Source organism: Gopherus evgoodei, unplaced genomic scaffold (genome assembly GCF_007399415.2).
Source record: "Gopherus evgoodei ecotype Sinaloan lineage unplaced genomic scaffold, rGopEvg1_v1.p scaffold_74_arrow_ctg1, whole genome shotgun sequence".
In the NCBI taxonomy this organism is placed as follows: Eukaryota; Metazoa; Chordata; order Testudines; family Testudinidae; genus Gopherus; species Gopherus evgoodei.
In genome coordinates this window covers 363,870-382,031 of record NW_022060095.1, presented here as the reverse complement: position 1 = coordinate 382,031, position 18,162 = coordinate 363,870, and the positions used below count along the sequence as shown (strand labels likewise).

The following is an 18,162-nucleotide window of genomic DNA, read 5'->3' as shown; positions in this document are numbered from 1 at the left end:
TGGTTGGGGCCAAACTTTTTAACCACTGCCTTTTTTAAAGCCCATTCCGGGATGTGCGTCCCTGCCTTTAGGTACCTAGGGTTGTTTGCCAGCAGGAGAGAAGAGGTTTCTGCCTCCATTTTTGTGGCCTTAACAAACCTAGTGTTGTGCCCCAGGTCTCATCTGAGATCCCTGAAACAAGATAGGATCTATCTTTAAAAGGAGAACAAAAAGAACCCTGGGACTTACAGACTAGCTAGCCTCACTTCCATAGCTGGAGAGATACTGCAATACATTCTTAAACAATCAGTTTCTCAGCAGCACCTACAGGATAATTTGGTTCTTATGACGAGTGAGCATGGATTTGTCAAGAACAAATCATTCCAAACCAATTGTCATAGATTCATAGACTTTAAGGTCAGAAGGGACCATTATGATCATCTAGTCTGACCTCCTGCACAATGCAAGCCACAGAATCTCACCCATTCACTCCTGTAACAAATCCCTAACATATGTCTGAATTATTTAAGTCTTCAAATTGTGGTTTGAAGACCACAAGCTGCAGAGAATCCTCCACCAAGTGTCCCATGCCCCATAGGAAGGCGAAAAACCTCCACGGCCTCTGCCAATCTGCCCTGGAGGAAAATTCATTTCCAACCCCAAATATGGTGATCAACTAAACCCTGAGCATGTGGGCAAGACTCACCAGCCTGGGCAAGACTCACTAATCCTCTTTCCTTCTTTGGCAGGTTTCTGGGACTAGTGGAGGTGAGTAAACAGTAGATGGGATCTATCTTGGTGTTTCTAAGGCTTTTGACACAGCCCCATAGGACAGTCTCACAAGCAAACAAAGGAAATGCGGTCTAGCTGCAATCAGTGTCATGTGGGTGCAGATCTGGTTGAAAGCCCAGAATCCAAAAGCCCTTCTCCATGTTTGGCTGTCCAACGGAGAGGGTGTACTTAGTGGGTCCGGCAGGGATCAATCCAGGGGCTGGTACTATTCAATAGTTTCATGAATGATTTGGAAAATGGAGTGGAGAGCATGCTTCTAAAATTTACAAATGAGACCAAGCACTTTGGAGCACAGGATTGGACTTCAAAACACCCATAACAAATTGGAGACTTGGTCTTCTTGAGCCAAACTCCATGGCTGGGCCCCTTTCTCTAGACTGGGCTGAAGTGAAACCCCAGAGCCAAACACTCCTCCTCCTGGGCAGTGCGCTCCGACCTTGAATGGTCAGATGCTGCTTAGCACTGTCAGAGCAGCTTTTGCTGGGGCATTCTCCCAGCACTTTCCAGTAGCGGGAAAGTATTAAATCTCCATTTGACTGCTGGGGACAGAGCCCTAGAGGAGGGAGCAACTTACCCAAAGTCCCTCAGGAAAAGGAAAACAACCAGCAGTAGAACCAATAGGAAACCTAGCAATGGAACTCAGGAGTCCTGATTCCCAATTCCCTAGTACAATCACTCCAGCGGAGCACACTCCCTCTCAAAGACAGGGGGAGTGGACATGAAGGCCTCCTTGTAATTGCCAGCTGTGGGAGGGAGTGTGCAATAGTGGTTAGTGAAGGGGCCTAGAAAGAAGGACTGCTGGGTCCCATCTATACTTCTGACACTTGGTGTGACCCTGAGCCAGTAGTTTCCCCTCCCCAGGCCTGTTTCTCATCAGTAGGGTTGGGGTCACAGTCCCAACAGCCCAGGGTGGTTGGGAGGCTCCAGGAAGGTGTGTAAAGGTCTGGGATGTCAGGATCGCAGAGACGCTGTCACCCACGCACTAGGGCGGTGTTCTGCACCCCCTGCTGCTGGCCAAGTTTCTCCATCCCTTGGCAATAAGACAATCTAGAACCCCAGCCAGGGTTATTCTATCTGCTACCCAAGATCCATAAACCTGGAAATCCTGGATGCCCCATTATGACAGGCAATGGCACCCTGACAGCAGGATTGTCTGGCTATGTAGACTCCCTCCTCAGGCAGGCACCAGCACTTCTAGCTATTTTCGAGACACCATTGACTTCCTGAGGAAACTACAATCCATTGGTGATCCTGCAGAAAACACCATCCTGGCCACTATGGCGGCAGAAGCCCTCTGCACCAACATTCCACACAAAGATGGACTACAAGACATCAGGAACAGTATCCCTGATAATGTCAGGGCAAACCTGGAGGCTGAACTTTGTGACTTTGTCCTCACCCATAACTATTTCACATTTGGGGACAATGTGTACCTTCAAGTCAACGGCACTGCTATGGGTACTCACATGGCCCCACAGTATGCCAACATTTGTATGGCTGACTTAGAACGTTTCCTCAGCTCTCATCCCCTAATGTCCCTACTCGACTTGCACTACACTGATGACATCTTCATCATCTGGACCCATGGAAAAGAAGCCCTTGAGGAATTCCACCATGTTCAACAGTTTCCATCCCACCATCAACCTCAGCCCGGACCAGTCCACACAAGAGATCCATTTCCTGGACACTACAGTGCTAATAAGCAATGGTCACATAAATACCCCCTATACTGGAAACCTATTGACTGTTATACTTACCTACATGCCTCAAGCTTTCACCCAGACCACACCACTCGATCCATTGTCTACAGCCAAACTCTAAGATACAACTGCATTTGCTCCAACCCCTCAGACAGAAATACCTACAAGATCTCTATCAAGAATACCCACCTGCTGAAGTGAAGAAACAGACTGACAGAGCCAGAAGAGTACCCAGAAGTCACCTACTACAGGACAGGCCCAACAAAGAAAGGAACAGAATGCCACTAGCCATCACCTTCAGCCCCCAACTAAAACCTCTCCAGCGCATCATCTACAACCTATCCTGAAGGATGACCCATCACTCTCACAGATCTTGGGAGACAGGCCAGTACTCACTTACAGACAGCCCCCCAACTTGAAGCAAATACTTACCTGCAACCACACAACAAAAACACTAACCAAGGAACCTATCCTTGCAACAAAGCCTGTTGCTAGCTCTTTCCACATATCTATTCCACATAGGACCTAATCACATCCGTCACACTATCATTCACCTGAACATCTACCAATGTGATATATGCTATCATGTGCCAGCAATGCCCTTCTGCCATGTACATTGGCCAAACAGGACAGTCTCTACATAAAAGAATAAATGGACACAAATCAGACATCAAGAATTATAACATTCAAAAACCAGTAGGAGAATACTTCAGTCTCCCTGGTCACTCATTTACAGACCTAAAAGCCACAATATAAAAACAAAAAACCTTCAAAAACAGACTCCCATGAGAGACTGCTGAATTGGAATTAATTTGCAAACTGGACGCCATGAAATTAGGCTAGAGTAAAGACTGGGAGTGGATGGGTCATTACACAAAGTAAAACTATTTCCCCATGATTATTTGTCCCCCTACTGTTACTCAAACTTCTTGTCAACTGTTGGAAATGGGCCATCCTGATTATCACTACAAAAGGGTTTTTTCTGCTGCTAACAGCTCACCTTAACTGATCACTCTCGTTATAGTGTATATGGCAACATCCATTTTTTCATGTTCTCTGTGTGTATATATATCTTCCTGCAGTATTTTCCACTGCATGCATCCAATGAAGTGGGTTTTAGCCCAAAAAAGCTTATGCTCAAATAAATTTGTTAGTCTCTAAGGTGCCAGAAGTACTCCTCGTTCTTTTTGCAGATAAATTCATGGAGATGAAGTCCATTAATGGCTATTAGCCAGGATGGGTAAGGAATGGTGTCCCTAGCCTCTGTTTGTCAGAGGGTGGAGATGGATGGCAGGAGAGAGATCACTTGATCATTATCTGTTAGGTTCAGTCCCTCTGGGCACCTGGAATTGGCTACTGTTGGTAGATAGGATGTGGGGTTGGAAGCACCTTTGGTCTGCTCCACTATGGCCCTTCTTATCTTCTTATGAAGGGAGGGGAAGAGCACTGTGACAGAGTTTCTGTAGTGTAGTGGTTATCAGGTTTGCCTAACCTGCAAATGATCCCTGGTTTGTAAACCAGGCAGAAATATGATGGGTTACTTTTCCCAGCTCCTACTGGCCTGTCCCTGCTGTTGTAGGAATAGCAGTGATTTCTATGCTCAACAGGTCTGTTATACTTCCCCTGCTCCCACTTTTGTCTCCTCTCTCTCTCTGAATGCCTGTGAAGTGGCTTTCCCCCTCCTGCTTCCTCCTGGAATGCTTGTGGGTTGAATGCACTGGTTGAAGACAAGGTGTCTGGGACTCTAATTAGGCAGCACTCACACACCTAGAGCATGGACACTGCCCAAGGTGGAGTGTGACCAACCAGATGCAGCAAAGTCATCTCTAGTCACAGGCCATGAGGTGCAGGTCCTTAAAAGGGGAAGAGGCCATGTGCTCAGGAGTGCACTCACAAGCTTGTACCTCCAGTGAATGCCCTTCGTCCGGACCGCCTGGCCAGTGGTTCACTGTGTTGCATTTCATTGTGCCTCAGGAAGACTTATCTTCATCACACCGTCCATTGCAGCGCTGTGGGACACTTACCTTGCAGAATTCTGACATCTCCAGTGATGCACCAGTCCTGGGAGTGTGTGTGTGTGACATCCCCTCCCCCTTTCTTTTGAGCTTAGCTGTCAGTATAATAAATGTGTTGCTTTCTGCGAAACTCTGGTGGGTCATTAGTCCTCCCTACGCTTACTAGCTGGCCCAATTTTGGGTAACACCTGTGATAACCCTAACCACTGCATGACAGAGGGTGATGAAATGAGCTGAGAAAAAGCCTTGGCATCAGCAGGGGAAAGCTAGAGGATCTGGGCCAGTCACCTTTTGGAGACTTGTGGCTTGGTCTCCTCTGCCCTGGGAGGTTGGCCTGTGGAGGTCGGCTCTTCCTACTGGCCTCCTTTCCGTGACTTGCCAAAGGAGGAAGTGAGGCCGGAATGGGACAAAAGAGGAAAGTCGAGCTGAGGCAGGCAGGGCAGAAACTAAGCACCTCAGTGCGGCTAAGTGGGGTTAGTAGAGTGCCATCCTTAGTTCTGCAAAGCCTGGGGAGGTGCGGTTGGCTGCGGGGAGGTAGAATCCTGTGCCTGCCTCTTGGCTTCCCAGGGATGGCTACTTGCAGCCCAGGAGCGGAAGGGCAGGGTTCTGGATGAAAGGAAGACAAGCAAAGCTATGGGAGGAAATTTCGGTGCAGGCTCTATGCTGGGGGAGGGGGTTGGACTGCAGGAGGGGTGGCAATTACCCTGGGCACTGCAGCTTCCAAAGTGACCAGTACACACAGCCCTGCGGCAGCAGCTCCTAGGTGGGCAGGGATAGGGGGTCTCTGTGCACAGCTGCCTGCTGGCACTGACACCCAAGCTCCCATTGGCTACAGTTCCTGGCCAATGGGAGTTGCAGAGTTGGTACTCGGGGCAGGGGCAGCACATGGAGACACTCCCGCTGCCCCAGGGGATGCTGGGACATGCCAGCCACTTCTGAGAGCGACATGGAGGGATGGAGGCAGAGTGGGCAGGGAGCCACCTTAGTGCTGCTGGCACATCTCTGCACACCCATTGGGGGAGGAGATAGAGGGCCTCCATGTGCTGCCTGGGGTAGGGGCAGAGCACAGAGCTGCCTCCCCTCCCGGGTCTATTACAGGAGTGGGTGGGTGGGGTCTTTTGGACTGCAAGGTGTAGCAAGTTGGACTAGATGATGATACTGGTCCCTTCCGACCTTAAAGGCTCTGAGTCAAAAAGGGAGAGGGAAGTAAATGGAAAAATTAAAAAATAAACCAAACATTGTTAACACCAGGATGACTTCACCTGCTCACGGTATAGTCCTGCCCCTTTCTTCCTTAAGTGTGTGTTTAATAACCTGCAGGACATTGATTCTTTTATTCCATTCATAAACTGATATAATGTGACTGAAATTAAATCGATTCCTAGCAGAGAAAATATCACACCACCACATTGACTAGGAATTGAACCCAGATCAACTGCTTGGAAGGCAACTATGCACACCACAATACCACCAACACATCTGGCAAGAGTACCACTTATGCTTGCCCAATGAGGCAAGACCAGAACTGAGGCGTTTTCCTGCCTGTTAAAATGTACTTGAGTCTCATCACTGAAAAAACACCTCCCGCTTCATCTGGGTTTGAACCACCAGCCTTTCAATTAGGCCACCAAAGTTGTTAACCACAGACACAGGTAACTACCTACTTCCCAAGCTTGTCTATGAAGAACCTACAGTGGTACAACTGGCTAGTGAGGGAGCTGCACTGCTGGGGTTATGAATTCAGGCCCAACCCAGAGCATCAGTTTTCATTAGCCATTGAGCTTCCCCCACTTACTTTGTCTAATTCACATAGAAAGTGTCATATGAGGGTGATGAGAGTAAATTCTAAACTCTGAAATGTGGGGGTTGGCCCAGAGATTGGCATAAGGGGTGTGAAGAGAAAAAGCTCTAAGGGTATAAAACCAGACAGTCTCCAGGGGCAGGTACGGTACAATGCCTCAACAGGGAGCCATTTGGGGGAGGGGGTTTCACTTCCTCTGTTAAATGTCCTGAGAGGTATTTTAAGGTAAAGATAACGCCATGGCTAACAGGTGACTAGCATGACCTGGGTTAAAGAAAGAAAGGGACTTAGGTTAATAGTCTGAATATTTGTGTTACCGTCGCTGTCTGACCCCCTCCTTCAGTTCAGAGCAGATTTGTACTTTGCTGTGTGGAACAGAGACTCCTGGAGAGCAGGGGCAGCTGTTTCCACGGCAGAGAGCCTGGCACTTAGGAGACTTTCTTGACTTGCTGTTTTGAAGGAATTCAGTAAAATAATGGTGGAGTTATGATGTCCGGTCCAAAATTTCAGCCCCCTCGGTGCAAAAATGCTATTTTAGAATCTAAAAAAGGAGGCTTCCAGCACTAGGACACCTGACCAGAGAGCTCAGTGCGGGTGGAACAGCTGATGACTCTGAGGGTCCTGCGCTAAATCCACTTTCGGGGGAAGCATTTTGATGTATTTGATGGACAATGAGCACCAGCTACCAAGGGAGAAGCCCTGAGAGCTGCTGCAACTCCAGCTGCTGCTGGGGGTACGGGGCGAGCCCTAGGCGGTCAGCTGCTCCTCCGGCCACCCCAGGAGTGCTGCTGGGGGCCAACTAGCTGCAGCTGCTCCCATTGCCCTCAGAACAACTGGTTGCATTGGCCGCTGCTTGGGTGGCCCTGGAGTCATCTACAGTGGCCACTATAGAAGTCATGGAGGTTGCAGGAAGTCACAGAATAAATCACTGCCACAACCTTCGTGACAGACACGGATCCCTTACAATGAGGCAAAGCCCTCCCTGCTGTGACTGCACTTTCTGGAAGGAAAAAGAACAGAAAGTGAAGAGAGAAGGAAAAAAAGAGACTCCTTGTCACCTCTCTCCCCTGCTCCCTTCCCTTTATATTCTATAATCCCATCTCACTGGGTTCCCTGTGCTGGTGCCATGGGGGTAACATTAGAGTTCTAAGGATTTGGAGAGAGGGGAAGGGGGCTCTTCACTTCTCAACAATTCACACAAATTTGTCTTTGGGATGAAATTTCTCCTGTGGGGCCTCTCAGTCAGAGCTGTACCCCACCCCCTTTAGTGGGGGAGGGAGTAAGAAGAGTTTGGCTTAATTGTGATCTTCTCTTTCCCTAACTGTATTGCAATTTTGCATTTATTTTTATTGTGCCTCCATTTTGTTCATGTCATTTTAATTGTAACAGCAAAGGAACCTGCAAGAGCAAAAACTGACCCCACACTTAATTTTCCCATCATGCGGGAACAGATAAACATTGCACACAGCTGGAATCATAACACTGAAGGCAAGGGGATGGGAGATGCAGGTTTCCAAGTGTTCTGTCTTTCTCAGATGACACATTCCAGCCCCTTGTACATCTCCATCCTGTATGACCTGCTGGACTTTGACACATATATTGTTTCATTCTATTGATAATGTGATTGTAACATGTGACTGAAATTAAATCAATTCCAGACAATGAACCAACAAAAGCCAAAAGCCATTATTACATTGGCTAGGAATTGAACTCAGGTTAATTGCTTAGAAGGGAGCTAAGCTCACCCCTATACCACCAATGCCCCTGTCAGAAACAGATAAGAAAAGTTAATAGCACAGAAGTACTTTATATCTCTTTGACTGTAAAGGGTTAAGAAGTTCAGTAAGCCTGGCTGTCACCTGACCAGAGGACCAATCAGAGGACAGGATACTTTCAAATCTTGAGGGAGGGAGTGTGCGCTGTTAGTTTTGGTTGTTGTTCACTCTGGGGGCTCAGAGGGATCAGATGTGCAACCAGTTTTCTCTCCAATCTCCCTGATACAGTTTCTTATAGATCCAGAATAGCGAGTACGAGGTAGATAAAGCGAGTTAGGCTTATGTTTGTTTTCTTTATTTGCAAATGTGTATTTGGTTGGAAGGAGTTCCAATGTGCATTTGGCTGAAGAGTTCAAATTGGTATTTTGCTGAAAAGATTTTAATTTGTACCTGTATACTTAGGCTGGGAGAGTATTCCCAGTGTCTATAGCTGAAAGACCCTGTACCTATTACATTTTAAATTTACAAAGACTACTGTTACTGTTTTTTCTTTCTTTAATTAAAAGCTTTTCTTGTTTAAGAACCTAATTGTTGTTTTATTCTGGTGAGACCCCAGGGGACTGGGTCTGGATTCACCAGGGAATTGGTGGGGAGAAAGGAGGGAAGGGGGAGAGAGAGGCTAAATTCTCTCTGTGTTAGGATTACTGCCTCTCTCAGGGAGAATCTGGGAGGGGAAGAGAGAAGGAGGGGGGAAGGTGCATTGTCCTTTCTGTTTTGTGATTCAAGGAGTTTGAATCACACAGTGATCTTCCAGGGTAACCCAGGGAGGGGAAGCCTGGGAGAGGCAACGGTGAGGGAAAGGGTTTACTTTCCTTGTGTTAAGATCCAGAGGGTCTGGGTCTTGGGGATCCCCAGGCAAGGTTTTGTGGGGACCAGAGTGTACGAGGCACTGGAATTCCTGGTTGGTGGCAGAGCTACAGGTTCTAAGCTGGTAATTGAGCTTAGAGGAATTCATGCTGGTACCCCATCTCTTAGACACTAAGGTTCAGAGTGGGGAATTGTACCATGACAACCCCACACCCAATCCAGCCCTAGGAGAGGGGAACTGAAGCTCAATTTCAATCATAGAAAAATCTTGCCTGAAAAGGAAGGGCACAGCTTGTTTTAAAGATAAGATTTGTGTTTGTTCCTGGTACATACAGAGGGGCTGGACAGTGCTGTGTCCAGCCCCCAAACTCTGGGAGGATAAGGAACAAATTCAGGCTGCCAGTGACCTGCAGGAGGGAGATAATTTTTTGACTGTGATGGATGCTTTGTCCTAAAGGCCTTTGTCTGCCTCCTTCTCGTGACTGTTTGGCACAGGAATGCAGTCCTGCTCCTGGGTGTCTCCTGTGGAAATAATGTTTCTGTGCAAAACACCAAAGCTTGTAACAGAGGAGAGAAAGGAAATAGCCACACAATGGGACCGGGACATAAGGAATGAAACGCCAAATACTTCTTCCATGTGCATCGACTCTGAACCTTGTTGTTTGTAGTGTTGTTGCATCCATGTTGGTCCCAGGACATGAGAGACAAGGGGGAGGGGGGTCACATAATATCTTTTAAAGACCAAGGAAGGGAGTGTTAGGGCTTGTCTACATCAGAAAGTTGCAGCGCTGGTGAGGGAGTTACAGCGCTGCAACTTAGGAGGTGTACACATCTGCAGGGCACCACCAGCGCTGCAACTCCCTGTTTGCAGCGCTGGCCGTACTCCCGTTTTGTCTCGGGTGTAGAGGATCCAGCGCTGGTGATCCAGCGCTGGTAATCAAGTATAGACACTTACCAGCGCTTTTCTTGACCTCCGTGGAATAAGCAGGTATCCCAGCATACCTGAGGAAGCCTCTGGTAATCAAGCTGGTCTCTTTCCCCGCCTTGCTCTCACGTTCCCCGAACCCCGAGCAAGCAGGTCTCCTTCCCTGAGGTTTGCTGGGTGGTTCCGGGAACGCGAGAGCAAACCGCGGCGAAGCTGGTCTCCTTCCCCGGTTTGCTATCGCGTTTCCCGAACAAGCAGGTCTCCTTCCCTACGGTTTGCAGGGTGGTTCGGGGAAAGCGAGAGCCAACCGCGGCGAAGCTGGTCTCCTTTCCCGGTTTGCTCTCTCGTTCCCCGAACAAGCAGGTCTCCTTCCCTGCGGTTTGCAGGGTGGTTCGGGGAACGCGAGAGCAAACCGCGGCGAAGCTGGTCTCCTTTCCCGGTTTGCTCTCTCGTTCCCCGAACCCCCGATCAAGCAGGTCTCCTTCCCTGCGGTTTGCAGGGTGGTTCGGGGAACGTGAGAGCAAACCGGGAAAGGAGACCAGCTTCGCCGCGGTTGGCTCTCGCGTTCCCCGAACAAGCAGGTCTCCTTCCCTGCGGTTTGCAGGGTGGTTCGGGGAACGCGAGAGCCAACCGCGGCGAAGCTGGTCTCCTTCCCCGGTTTGCTCTCGCGTTCCCCGAACCCCCCTTGAAGCCGCCCAACAGCGCTGCAGTGAGGCCACATCTAACACCACTTGCAGCGCTGGTTGCTGTAAGTGTGGCCACTCTGCAGCGTTGGCCCTATACAGCTGTACTAATACAGCTGTAACAACCAGCGCTGCAAAATTTTAGATGTAGACATGGCCTTATTTACTCCTTCTCAGAATAACACAAGTAGGAGGGTCACCAAATGAAATGAATAGGCTCCAGGTTTGAAATGAACAAAATGAAGTATTTCTTCACACAATGCACAGTTAACCTGTGGAACTCTTTGCAGACGGTGTTGTGAAGGCCAAGACTAGAAGAAGGTTCAAAACTGGACTAGGTAAATTCATGGAGGATAGGTCCACCAATGGCTATTATCTTGCATGGGCAGGGATGGTGTCCCTATCCTCTCTGTGCCAGAAGCTGGGAATGGGTGACAGGGGATGGATCACTAGATTACTTGTTCTGTTCATTCTCTTTGGAGCACCTGGCATTGGGCACTTTCGGAAGACAGGATAGTGGGATAGATGGATCCTTGCTGTCACCTAGTACAGCCGTTCTTATGTTCTAACTTCTGTTTGTGGAAGAGACAAACTTTGGGGCTACACAGAGCTGAAGAAGAGTTCTGGGTTAGCTCCAAAGCTTGTCTCTTTTATCAACAGAGGATGGTCTTCTACAAGCTCTTACCCTCCCCAGTCTTGTCTCTTTTGGACTCTGAAAAGTGTTTTCTCTCAACTCCCTTTGGAGAGAAGTTAAACCGTAACACTGAAGCACTTATTATTGTGATACTAGGATGAAAGGATTATTTAATATTATAAATAAATGAAACTAAACCTGAGCTTCCTGTTTTGAAACTGCTTTTCCCAACTCAGTTCCAAATTCTCTTCTAGAAAGGCCTCCAAGATGCCTGCCCATGCCAGCAGAAGTGGCAAGGAGAAATCTGATGAGGTTCATCAAGGACAAGTGCAGAGTCCTGCACTTAGGATGGAAAAATCCCACGCACTGCTACAGACTAGGGACCAAATGGCTAGGCAGCAGTTCTGCAGAAAAGGACCTCGGAGTTACAGTGGACGAGAAGCTGGATATGAGTCAAGAGTGTGCCCTTGTTGCCAAGAAGGCTAACGGCATTTTGGGTTGTATAAGTAGTGGCAAGGCCAGCAGATCAAGGGATGCGATCGTTCCTCTTGATTCGGCATTGGTGAGGCCTCAGCTGGAGTAGTGTGTCCAGTTTTGGGCCTCACACTACGAGGATGTGGAAAAATTGGAAACAGTCCAGCAGAGGGCAACAAAAATGATTAGGGGGCTGGAGCATATGACCCTAACCCTTACCCAGTCAGTCCTCAGCCTACAGCAGTGCATAGGATTCTTCCATCCTAAGTGTAGGACTCTGCACTTCTCTGTCGAACCCCTCCATATTTCTTTTGGCTCAATCCACCAATTTGTCTAGGTCACTTTGGACTCAATCTCTACCCTCCAGCACTTGGACTCTTTACATGCTTTCACAGATCAAAGAACACGTGTTCCATGATTTCATAGGGCAGAGTTTTAGGGCTATTTTGAGTCAGGGAATTATGCTATAGGGTGTTTTCCCCATGGGGATTTCACAGGTGGGTCAACACAGATGTACAGTGTGACCCTTCTCAGGGTGCTGAGGGCTATGAGTTTCCTTGCTGTCATCTGCCACTAAGAAGAGGGACTTTTGCATTTGGAAGCTGGATGTTAGCGACCAAACTCATCCAGCCTGTAAGGCACTCAAGCAACTTTCTCTGAGCCACAGCGGCCCTGCCAGTTGTCAACAGAGGCACTCTAACCCCTGAGTTCCTTCAGTGTGACCTTCTGGGGTCCAGCCCCGATCACCAGATACTCAGAGAAATCCCAGATCCTCCCTTCCTGAAATACTGGTATATCCCAGGTTACCAGTTTTACTGTAGACCATTGCTCCTGTATCACACACTGCACTTGAGGAGTTATCAAAGAAATGGACATTTAAACAGAATAAAACACAACCTACACTTTTTAGTGGTTAACTTTCTTATCTAAGCAGATTCTCACCTCACACTTCAGTATACTGCAGAGGTCGCTAGTCCCTAGGAGCTGGGGCCCTGCCTTTCACGAAGCACCACTGGCCACTAGGGATCTCCTTGCTGAATGAACTCAGAGTGTTTTTCTCCACTCTCTTATAAACTGAATCAGTCTTCTGTCTTTATGCACAGAAAGGACGATCTACTCACTGTCATATTGTCCTTTCACTTCCACAGGATTTCAATGTCGCTAGTTTGTCTTTGATAGTTTTCCACTGGCTTTTCTGGGTTGGTGCAAAGGTTGACAATTGAGCAATACATTGCATAACTCGCTAAGAAAAGACATGAGACAATTCCTTCCCACATGAATGGGACATCCCCACCAAGACCAATGATTGGGGTGACTCACTTTCATTACGACACCATATGGACATATTTTACCATGTACTTACATTACTCCTTCAATATGACTCATACACATCTCTCACAATGATTAGGAGCATCAATAATTTACAAGCTATTTTCAGCAGAGATCTCACTGATATGCTTCCTGAATAAATATAATAAAATCAGTATTAGGTGTGGCAAGTCTGAAAGATCTGAGACAGGAGTTGCTTATGAATAAGTGAGCCCTTTGCCAACTGGCACCAATGAGCTTTTGTCACAGATGCACTGAGCTACACAGTCACACGCTGCGATAATAGCAAGGCCTAGCTATTCGGTCATTGGTCATCATGTCTTCCTTTATTGGGATGGAAACAAAGAAGTGAGTGACTTCTCTTTCAACTCCAATTCTTTCCAAATCCTTGGTCTTGGTTAGGGTAAATTTATAGTTCTCTGCAGTAGAATCTTTTACAAAACCGCTCAACAATATCAGCAGTGTTAAAAAAGAATGGCTTCCCAAAACATGTCCAGCTTTTCTTTAATTTGGTGGCACAGGTCCAGACAAAGGACTGGATATAGGGCTACATTAGAATCCATTACTTACCAGAGCTGGAGATTCTATTAGAAGATAGCAAGCTTTCTGCAACTATTAGACTGACAACATCGATTTCATTTTATACACATTTTTAGCACCTACACAGGATAAATTCAACTAAACCCTTACTTCTATTTCCTCAACATCTGTGTCATGAAGGGCAGCATCTCCCAAAATATAGGGTAAGTTATGAGAAATCTTCTGTAAGGCCTGGCTTACAAATGCTTTAGGAAAAAAATACATGTGCATTTTACCTACTTCAAAATCACCTAATGTGGAATTCTCTCCCCAGATCATCTAAGACAATATTGTCTTCAACAATTGAACTACACATGATCATATGCACTTCCTCCAGTTAGCTGGGGTTCTGCTGCTGTTCCCTTTTTCTGAGTGGAGATTTAAAATCACTGCTGTTTCTTTGTTAGCATGTGCAGTATATTGGAGAGTTCGCTCCTGTTGACAGAACTGCACTTGAACTTTCTCCATGTCATCATGGAGGGATGGGGGAAAAGCAAAACTGAAGTGAAAAATGATGAGTTTAGTAAATCGTCATTTGTCTTAAATTCTCCAATAAATCTGAGCTACATCCTATCAAACTGAACTAATATCCAACTGGGTGACAAAACAGCCTTCAGGATAGATAGAATACATGACAACGAAAGTGTCAAGTCAAATTCTGGAGCAGGTTACATCTGATTATTCAGAATCGGGACAAGAGATTCTCCCATCACATTCTCCTCTGATTCATTCAAACCTGCTTCACTCAGCACTGTCTCAGTAGTCAGTTATGTTATTGACAACATTTTTACTATCCTAGCATCCAAATAATTCGGCCAGGGGGAGGGGGGTGGGACAGACACCTTGCCAGAAGTGGCTTTACCAACAGATGGAACCTGCAATTTTAACTCCGAATGATCACACTGTGTTTGGGATCCATTTGAATTCCCCTTCCAGGTCTTTGACACTTATCTCCAGTCACAATGACTCTGATTTAGGATTAAAGAAGTGAAAGCATCATCTCCAAGCACAGGCAGCTGAGAACTGTTCCTCACAGGACACTGAGAAGTGGATGGGCAGAATGTGATGAAGATAAACTCTGCATGGCTTAGAAAAAAGGTATCAGTTCTGTAGTGATGGGGAAGGAGGGAATCTCTGAGTCACCCCATCCCCTTCCAGTGTCACAGAGGCTGAAATGACCCCTTTTTCCCCTGTCCCTGCTAATCTTCATTTAAATATAATTTGAAAAGTTCCAAATATAACTGCTCTTCAGCACAACCCAGAGCAACATGAGCTCAACTGGAAATGATACAATCTGTATCATTGTTGACTTTAACAATAACTTTGCAATAGAAGGAATGCTATAAATGTGATGCTCCCTCATTCCGGATAGGAAGGGCACACTTGAAATAGTCATGGGACAATGGAGTTGATAGAAAGGACACATAGAACAACTTCAAAACAGGGTAAATGGCAAGAGGCAAAAATCGGTCACTCATCTGGACAAGATGAGGGATAACGGTGCAGCAAACTGTTCAAACAGCTTTAAAAGTTAGTATGTGGGAATCAGGAAAAATATTCAAGAAAAAAGTATGGACAAGCCCTAGAGATTTTTGTAGTGTTGATCTCCCTTGCAAAGTCTCTGATGGTTAACATAGGCTGAGTGCCAACAGAAGGTATTCCCACACTCACTGCATTCATACGTCCTCTCCTGTGTGGATTCTCTGATGCCTAATAAGGCTTGAGCTGCTATTGAAGGTTTTCCCACACTCACGGCATTCATACGGCCTCTCTCCTGTGTGGATTCTCTGATGCTTAATAAGGGTTGATCTCTGATTGAAGCTTTTCCCACACTCACTGCATTCATAGGGCCTCTCCCCTGTGTGGATTCTCTGATGTTTAGAAAGGTCTGAGCTGGTAGTGAAGCATTTCCCACACTCAAGGCATTTATAGGGCCTCTCCCCTGTGTGGATTCTCTGATGTTGAGAAAGGGCTGAGCTGGTAGTGAAGCGTTTCCCACACTCAAGGCATTTATAGGGCCTCTCACCTGTGTGGATTCTCTGATGTTGAAAAAGGCACAAGCTGCGACCGAACGTTTTCCCACACTCATTGCATTCATAGGGCTTTTCCCCTGTGTGGATTCTCTGATGTTCAGAAAGGGCTGAGCTGACCATGAAACTTTTCCCACACTCATGGCATTCATAAGGCCTCTCCCCTGTGTGGATTCTCAGATGTTCGGAAAGGGCTGAGCTGGTAGTGAAGCTTTTCCCACACTCATGGCATTCATACGGCCTCTCCCCTGTGTGGATTGTCTGATGATTCCTAAGGTGTGAACTGTAACCGAAGGTTTTCCCACACTCACAGCATTCATAGGGTCTCTCCCCTGTGTGGATTCTCTGATGGAGAAAAAGGCCTGATCTTTGAGTAAAGTTTTTCCCACACTCACTGCATTCATAGGCCTTCTCCCCTGTGTGGATTCTCTGATGTTCAGAAAGGGCTGAGCTGTGATTGAAGCTTTTCCCACACTCACTGCATTCATAGGGCCTCTCCCCTGTGTGGATTGTCTGATGCCTAGTAAGGTGTGATCTCTGAGTGAAGCTTTTCCCACACTCACTGCATTCATAGGGTCTCTCCCCTATGTGGATTTTCTGATGATTAGTAAGGTGTGAGCTGCGATTGAAGGTTTTCCCACACTCACTGCATTTATAGGGTCGCTCCCCTGTGTGGATTCTCTGATGATTAATGAGGTGTGATCTGCGAGTGAAGTTTTTCCCACACTCACTGCATTTGTAGGGCCTCTCTCCTGTGTGGAGTTGCTGATGCTTTATAAGGGCCGAGTAGTCACATATGTTTTTTCCACACTCAGTGCATGTATTTTTTCTCTTTCCCATGAGGATTTCCTGCGGGATTGTGGTTTCCTTGAGGTCTTTCTGAGTTCCTCGACATGAAATACATTTACCCACCTTCTCCCCTGACTGGTTTCCCTGCTCTCTTCCTTGTCTGTGCTGAATCTCACGTGATTGTCCCCGCTCGTGACTCCTGGACACATTCCTTTCCAATCTTTGTGATAATGCTCTGTGTTTATCCACTTGCTCAATATTTTCCTGCTGAGAATTCTGCTTCTCTTTCTCACATGCCATTGCATCACCTGCTGTGATAGAGACAGAAACCTCAAACAGGGATGGAAAGAGAAGACCAAACCATAAAAAGTTCAGGGTAGAGGTGAAATAAAAATCAGGAACTGACTCTTCCCCCAAATGTAGTAGCAGGATTTTATGTTTTATCTGATTTAGAATGAAGGATAAAGAATAAGAATGTAGCATGTATTAAATGTATTAGTGCAGGGGACAGCAACCTTTCAGAAGTGCTGTGCTGAATCTTCATTTATGCACTCTAATTTAAGGTTTCACGTGCCAGTAATACATTTTAACATTTTTTAGTAGGTCTCTTTCTATAAGTCTATAATTTAGAACTAAACTATTGTTGTATGTAAAGTAAATAAAGTTTTTAAAATGTTTTAAAAGCTTCATTTAAAATTAAATTAAACTGCGGAGCCCTCCAGGCCAGTGGCCAAGACCTCGGCAGTGATTGGGCCACTGAATATCAGCTCTCGTGCTGCCTTCGGCACACGTGAGATAGGTTGCCTACCCCTGTATCAGTGTATGATCTGATCATATCCTGCCAACTACCCTTTTTGAGTAACAGAAAGGAATGGCCTAATCGGCCAACAGGCAGAGATACATCAGCCAGAATCTGTGTCTGGACTGATTTCAAAGAAGTAACAGATCTTCGAGGGTAACCAATTTGTTGTAGATTTAACATTTTAAAATAAGTAAAAGAATGCCATGATTGTTTTCTTTTGCATTGCAATTTGATGTTCCTGCTCAAAATGTTCTATGTAAATTAATTCTGATTTGTGTGTGAATGAGGAATGTGTGTTTTAAGAGATAAGTGTGAAGGCCATCACTGAACCAGATATACAAGGGAGGAACTGGAGACTGATGCAAAGGCTCCAGAAGGCTGCAACACACCCCTATTGAAATGTCAGAGGAGGGAAAATAGACGACTTTAAAGATGAGATAGGCACCTATCAGTGGGGACAAGACAGCTGTGAACAAAACCAGCCTGGGAGAACTCCCTGAGGAACTTGATGAAAGAACAAGATAAAGGATGAGAAGGACAATTTAAGAAAATAAGCACTCGTCAAACAACGATTACAATACAACTGTGCAAAACTCATTGGTCTCAGTTAAGGAATATCAGTATATAAACAAGGTGCCTTGCCATGAAACTCTGGGTTCGACCTGCCAAGAGCTGCCCGAAGCATCATGTCATGAGCAATAGAACCCGGCTCCTCCCTACCCGTGATCAACCTAGCCGGCCGCTAGATTGATCCGGACTCTGGAGTGGCAACTATAAACATACACTGGTGGGATCATGTGTTTGTGTGTGGTGTGACTGAATGGAAATACTAATTGCTGTACCTTCAATAAATGCAGCATATTGACTTTTCCCCTGAAGATCCCGTGTGCTTCTTATAAGCATAACATTTTTTATGGAAAACTGCAAAAGGGTGAAGACATGGACTGTGGTTGTGGAACATACTGCTAAATATTGCTATGTATAATGTGATCAATCACTCAGGTGTGCACAACCACAGTCGTAGAAGATCCACACAACAGGGGGAGGA

The 18,162-nt window shown here is 46.4% G+C and overlaps 1 pseudogene; it reads right to left on the bottom strand.

Annotated features, from left to right (window-relative positions):
* Positions 1 to 14,142: 14,142 nt before the first annotated feature.
* LOC115643861 overlaps positions 14,143 to 18,162 on the bottom strand; it is a 100,768-nt pseudogene continuing 96,748 nt past the window's right edge.